Below are 7,020 nucleotides of genomic sequence, written 5' to 3' on the forward strand. Positions count from 1 at the left end.
TAATAAAAAAGCAACCTGATTGTGCTCCCTGCTATACATTCCGTCAATTAGATACCCAAAAGACTTGTAAAATTATCCCAAAAAATAGAATGCATGTAGTAATTTAAAAGCAAAAGTCAATGCTTAAATATCATTTGTTGAACTAAAATCAACAAGAAGTACTAACATAGCTAATCAAAAGCCAAAACCAACACCAGCTAATGTAACTAATTGTCTACACTGTCAGTATATAATAGTCAAAACCAACATTTAAAGTCCCAAATAGAAGTTCCTTTATCTCTGGAACCTTGGTGCTCAATGGGTTGTTAAGCAAAGTCTTGAACAGGAGTAGAAAGCTTTAGTTCATGTACGGCTTGGAAGTAATCTGCGGCTACTTGTTTCAAGCCTTGAGACTTGGATAGCACTCCAAGAAGGAACTACACATGGTGGTTTGTCGGCTCTAGTCGGAGAGCAGTCATCAACAAGCTTCTTGCAATAGGAAGATTCTGTCTACCCAATTTTATTAGCACTCCAGCACTTGAGACAATGCTTGGTACATAATCTGGCTCTATGGAGAGTGAAACTGAGAATGCAACAAGAGCTTCCTTGTATTATTCTTGAGCTTCAAATGATTTACCTGCAGATATAAACGCATCTTGTGATAATCAAAGGATATGAATAAACTCATCTTACTTTTTTTTTTAAATTTTCGCAACATCTTTTAAGATTATACATCATCTTACATGTTCTGAATCGCTTATTAAATGTTGTTATTTTTGGAATTGGTTAAGTGAAATCCCAGCTAACCACTTGGTCAGTCACTTTAATAAAGCTGGGGATTTAATTGAACAGAAGGAAAGAAGAAAAGTGTGGTAACACTTCCAATAAGGACACCATATCAATTTCCAAAAGACAAAAAGTAAAAAGACTATCATTCAGAGTACAGAATAATTGCATTGGAACGCCCTCAGTTAACCTTTTCTGAAATGGCATTAACCAAACATGCATCAAGGTAGTATGAACTTAGACAAAAGCAAATAATCATTTGCAACAGCAAAACAATTCATCTGAGCTTCTTCATTTTCCCTTCATACAAATTAGAAAACAAAAGCCTAGTGCTTATCTTGTTTGCCACAGAGGTTGGTCTTTCCCGATTTGCAGAACTTGCATTCCCTGCATTCTACCTGGTAACAAGGTATTACATGGTCCTCGGGCTTGACTTCAGTCACACCTTCGCCAACACTTTCAACTATTCTGCAATTTCCATGGTAACAAAAAGGGGAAGCACTGTATTAACGTTTCCGCTTCAGCATTTCACCTAAACAAAAGCCCCCAAGTACATTGAAAAGTACGACAAAAGGAGAACATACCCTGCAGCCTCATGAACAAAAGGAGAACATACCCTGCAGCCTCATTGAAAAGCCCCCATTTCCTCGAATTTAATCCATACTCACCTTGCCACTCCAGGTGTATGCATCTGTATGGCAGAGGGCAGTGTAGAGGATCTTGACTCGAACTTCGCCAGCTTGAGGCAGAGCCACCTGCATGTCCTCGATTACCAAAGGTTTATTGGGTTCCTAGGCCACCGCCGCTTTTCATTGCCAAATTTCCAGCCAGATCACACATCAGTATCAGCCCAAAAAAAAATCAAATGCAAAACAACATGAACGATCAAATAAAATCAAAGGAAGAGTACCTTTGCAAGTAATCACTTGACCTTGCGTAGCCATAATTACTTACTTATCTTTGGGATTTTTTTTGCAACCACAGATCGGCCGATGATAAACGAAAGGACACTTAACTGTAGAGTGACCACGACTGAGCAGTAAGCAAAATCATACTTGATTATTATCACCGGAAGTATTATAGCCACAAGGCGGACCCATGTTGCATTTGATCCCTAAAAAAACAAGGGGAAGAAGCCCAATGGCCACCACCCCAGTGAGCTGGGAACCTGACAATGAGTGGGAACTCATCAACGATGACAGTTTCGTCTACAAACGCAAGAAATGTCCCCGTGTCGACCTTCCTTCCTCCACTTCGGCACCCGGGCTACCGGATCTGACCGTTGAAGAATAGAACCGCCGACAAAGGAAGAAAAGAGCTTTTCTCAAGCTCAAACACAAGTACATTTGTCAAACACCTTGAAGGACATGCAGCAAAAATCCCCAATTGTTATTAGTCAGCAGCAAAAATATCGACAACCCAATGACGGGACGGCAGAGATAGGGAGCAGAGGAGGGGAAATTGGCCGAGAGAGAAGGAGGGCAAAAATTGGTATTTCAGATTCAGGCAGACAACCAAGAAAAATCAATTTAGGGCAAAAATTTATCATGTAATTACATACCTTCAATGGGAAAGCATGGGTAGTTTGATTGCGGAGAGATTCAATAGACAAAACTCTTCGGGAAAAGCAAAATTTTGGCCAAGAGTTTTGATAGATAGTTTGCCGAGAGAGAAAGAGAGAGAGAGAGAGAGAGATAAGAGAAGCAAAATTTCAGCAGGCAAAATGAGGTTTTGAAATTTCACCTATGTTTTGGCAAAGCAATCTTCCGCCAAAACCAAACGACGCCATTTTGTGTTCTAATTTTTTTGGTGCATCTCACATTTTTTTCAAGTGTTATGATAGGTAGTTTAAAGGCACATTATTATTCTTATATCAGATAAAATAAAATAAAAAAGAGTATAAATTATTGATTTGATAACAAGTGTCATGATAGAAATGCTATAATAACACAAACCATCAAGTGTCCTTATAGGTATGTCAGGAAAGGCCATTTTTGTTGTAGTGTATCAGTTATCAAAATCCGAGAAACATCACTCCTCTTAGCTTCTAAACCACAAACTCCTTCAATTCCAAATTAACTAATCTAAGAAAAAGGAATAGCGCACAACATTTATCAGTGAGTGGTCCAAATATCAACCAAAATCTTCACATTAAATCCATAAATCGGCAAGCTGACCTCTAACACACACTAACACAACCTGCACTTTTATTTTTAATGTTTTCTATTTTTCTTCTTTTGTTTCCATTTTTTCCTCTCTTTTTTCTTTTTTAAAATAACACGAAAGAGTTAGTCTCTAGCCATTGGAGCTTTTTGATGCGAACTCCGACATTTTTCAGATGAAAGAGTCCGGTTACTCAACTCTTATCGCTATACGACCATATACTCATAGAAATTACTACTTTTTGATGCGAGAATCGATACTTTTAGGTGAAAATCCCTAGTTACTCAGTAGTAACTAATAGCGGAGTACAGTCAAGCTTATTCACAGCCAAATAACACAATAATGCAAAATAACACCTCTAAAAATAAAAATTGGAGCAACTAGCCTCATTATTACTAAATATGGAGAACTAGAGTCAATATTAGACCAATTCATATTAAAATGCCAACAGTCATTCCTTATGCTTAGAAAAGTTAACAAAGAAATCAAAAGAGTCGAGCAATCACCGATATTCACCGAAGAGACGTTCTGGACTCAACCACATTAACTCGATACACTTTTATTATTAAAACATGGCAATAGTAGAATTCGAATCAATAACCCAACATCAAACCTTGGTATTCACATGGGAGCTAAGCCCCAAAAAGAAAGAAAGAAAATGAACGAAAGATAGACAAATAACAAACTAGAAATAAAGGAAAAATACCTAAAAACTAAAAACTACTAAAAACTAGAACCACAACTGATCCCCCCCCACACCTAAACGATACATTACCCTCAATGTAGCAAATAAACACCAAAAGTAGGAGAGAGGGCAACAACACTTTCCTGAAGTCGGATCAAAGTAGTGGGTGATAACCAAATTGCGGCGTAAGACCCGCATGCTGCATAAATGCCGCTAAATTCTGCGCCATGAAATGCACGTTGTGATCAATATTGGTCATCTGAGCCTCCAGATTCTGAACTTGCATCCGAAGTTGATTCCAGTCAGCGGCCCCATGGAGTGGAGGAGGCGCATAGGAGGAGGGGCCAGCGGTATCCTCGGCAGACCCAGGGAACGAAGAGGGCCCTGCCTGTGTCGAATGGTGCGTACCCGGAGCTCGAACCGGTCCCGGAGGGGTAAACTGAAAGAAGCCATTGGGTAGGCACTCGACAACTCCCATCTTCTCTAAGCATTCCACGTTCAGAAACTCCATCTCGAAAGCCAAATGCAGGTCGTGGTCCTGAAGATTAAGAACTCCTAGCTGTACCGCCAAGTGTGTGATGTAGGACCCGAGAATTAGAGGTTTGTTCTTTTTGGCTAAAACGGTCTTGAACTGTGCCGCCAATCAACAACCTAGATTCACCTTGACATTGTTCTTCATACACCAAATGAAGAAGAACTCGGGTCGGGAGAGTATACCAGAGCTATCCTTTCGACCCGAGTAGCTGTAGGCTAGAAATCGCTGAACATAACGGGCACTAGGATCCTTAAGAAAGTAGCTCCTAGATCTAGAAAGGTCATAGCGGTGCCTGTCGACAGACATGTCCCTCCAAATGTCGTGGTAGGAAGAGAGAAAAGGCTCGACATAATCACATGCACTCTCAGCGTACTCCCTAGTCTCGGCATACTTCGGAGTAATGAACCCAAATGCTAGATTAAACTAGGTAATAGAGAAGTTGAACTCCTGACCCATTAGGCGGAAATGAATGATATTTGGGGTCTCCACGGTATATCTCGTAGGCAACTCAAATTCAAACGTTGAGTAAAACTCCCTAATTAGCTCGACAAAGGCGGGACAGAAGATATCACGGTAAGGGCACCACCCGATGTTAGTAAACATCTGATCGACCTCCTCCTGGATGCCTAGGCCAATCATAGCATGTTTCTCACAACTCTTGCAGTATATGATACGCCTCTCACAAACCTTAGCGTATCTCTGCTGATCAGCGGGTCTAGTAAAGTTCAAATGCCCGTCGAGGTGAGCGGAGGAGGCCACATGGGCACTCCTACCCCTGCCTAACCGGGTTCGGACACCGGAAGCAGAAAGTTGGTTGATAGGGGTATTGACTGGAATGGAGGGTTGGGGTGGGGGCTGAGATCGAGAGGCTCTAGACCTAGAAGACGATATGGGTCTCACTATGGCCTCAAATAGTCAACTCAATGAACCAGAGAGAAAAACTCCAACAATTACAAAAACCTACAGATGCAATTAGCAGAGACACAATAGGATCCAACAAACGAAATTCAGTAGTCACCAATGCCTCCCAACTTAACAATCAAAAGCAAACACAGGCCACCCAAGCCTAAACATGGTCAACAAAGCAACAGTTGCACTCCAAAATCAACAGCCAGAAACTATTATCAACAACTGAAAACTAGCAAAGTCACGTCAATAAGCACAGGGATTACCCAATTCAGTCAGTCAACAAGCAAACTTGGGCCATCCACAATCTCAACAAATGCACTCGAAAATTTCAACGAATGCCCCCACCAGTCAAACCATAACAATTGCCCCAATAATATGCTAAATTCAGCAATAGCAGTGCAGAAAATTAGCAATAGCAACACAGTCACAGGCCCTTGGCAGACAATCAGGTATCCAACCAAATAGAGTTAACACAGGCAAGGAAAAATACGCCAACCAGTACCACTGGTGCAAAATGCAGTCCAACACCAAAGAAATTGCTATAACAGAGCAGAGCTAATGCTTCCTATGGCCCCCAATTCATCAGGCAACAACGGCTTCCAAATTTAACAATAAAAAACAAACAAGGTTCAACCAGACTCCCAACAAATGGTCCCAATTCGACAGTTAATCGCAGAATTTCAACCAATCCAAAAGAAGCAGCAAATTCAAGTGAGAATAGTCCATCCAGTACCACTGGTGGAAATCACAGTAAATGAAGAAAACCAAATGCCACTCCAAACTACTGATAAATTCCAAACGATACCAATCGATACCAAGAGTTAGGGATCGAGTTTCAAATACCTATAATGGTCACCAAATAAAGAAACTGGAGTGGTATTGGTGAAAAGGAGGAGGCGCGGCGCGTGGGTATGAGCAGAGAGAGGCGGACGGAGAAAGGGACGCGCAGACAGGGGAAGAAAAGGAGAGCTCGCGCGAGGGAGGGAGGAAGTAGCCGCGGCGGAGAAGAGAACGGCGCGTGGTGCAGGTGGAGATGGCAGTGGAGCGCGCAAGGTGGGCCGGTGGTTGCACGAGTTGGCGGCGGACGTCGCTGGCGCTGTGGGGCGTCACTGGTTGCTGGCAGCCGGCGGCGCACGATGGAGAGTGCTGGAGTGGAGAGGATCTGCGAGCGTGGAGAGAGGGAGATGGAGTGAGGACGGTGACATGCGGAGCCCAAACGATGCGCGCGCGGTGTGGGGTGGCGCACGTTGGGGAGACGACGGCATGCTGGCCGCAGTCAGTGAGATCGAGAGAGAGCAGCGGTGAGCTCTGGCGTGCGGCCGGTCCTGGCGGAGCTGGGTTGCATGCGGACATAGAGAGATAGGAAGAGCTGGTGTCGGGCTGAGCTGGAGACAGGGGTTGGCGGCCGATGGAGAGACGGCGGCGTGCGTTGGAGGTGCGGTCAAAAAGGGAGCGAAGTAACAGCGGAGAAGAAAGGAAGAAAAGAAGAAGAAAGAAAGAAAGAAAGAAAAGAAGGAAAATGAAAAAGAAAAAAAATAGTATTTTTTTTTTATTAAAGTTTGAAATTGAAAGTTTAAGCCACGGTTCAAACAGAAATTTTTTTTTATTTTTTAATAATAATTTTTTATATTAATTTGTTTATTTAATTTTTTGATTTATTTTTTTTGATTTATATGAATAAAATTTATTTTCAAAATTTAAAATTAGAGGTTAATAAAAAAAATCGATAGCCGTTCTTGAGTTTTTTGAATACTTACCTTTCCCGTGAACGTGACGTGAGCGCGTCAAAAGGGTTAGAACCCTTCTGACCTTGAGCTCTTCATATAACATGACGCGGGCACGTCATGAGGGTGAAAACCCTTCTGACCATGAGCTCTCCATATGATATGACGCGGGCGCGTCAAGAGGGCAAGAACCCTTCTCACCGTAAGTTCTTCATATGACATGACGCGGGCGCGTCAAG

The 7,020-nt window shown here is 42.3% G+C and overlaps 1 long non-coding RNA gene across 2 annotated transcripts; it reads right to left on the reverse strand.

Annotated features, from left to right (window-relative positions):
- Positions 1-244: 244 nt before the first annotated feature.
- Positions 245-1,803, reverse strand: LOC113763835. Of its 2 annotated transcripts, XR_003467402.1 has the most exons (4): positions 1,676-1,803; positions 1,350-1,570; positions 1,164-1,233; positions 245-616 (listed from the first exon to the last, which is right to left on the reverse strand). It is a non-coding gene; the product is annotated as an uncharacterized LOC113763835 (long non-coding RNA). The 2 variants fall into 2 exon arrangements; XR_003467401.1 differs by lacking the exon at positions 1,676-1,803 and having other exon boundaries at positions 1,350-1,620.
- Between the last annotated feature and the right edge of the window lie 5,217 nt (positions 1,804-7,020).

Source organism: Coffea eugenioides, chromosome 2 (assembly GCF_003713205.1).
Source record: "Coffea eugenioides isolate CCC68of chromosome 2, Ceug_1.0, whole genome shotgun sequence".
Classification (NCBI taxonomy): domain Eukaryota; kingdom Viridiplantae; phylum Streptophyta; class Magnoliopsida; order Gentianales; family Rubiaceae; genus Coffea; species Coffea eugenioides.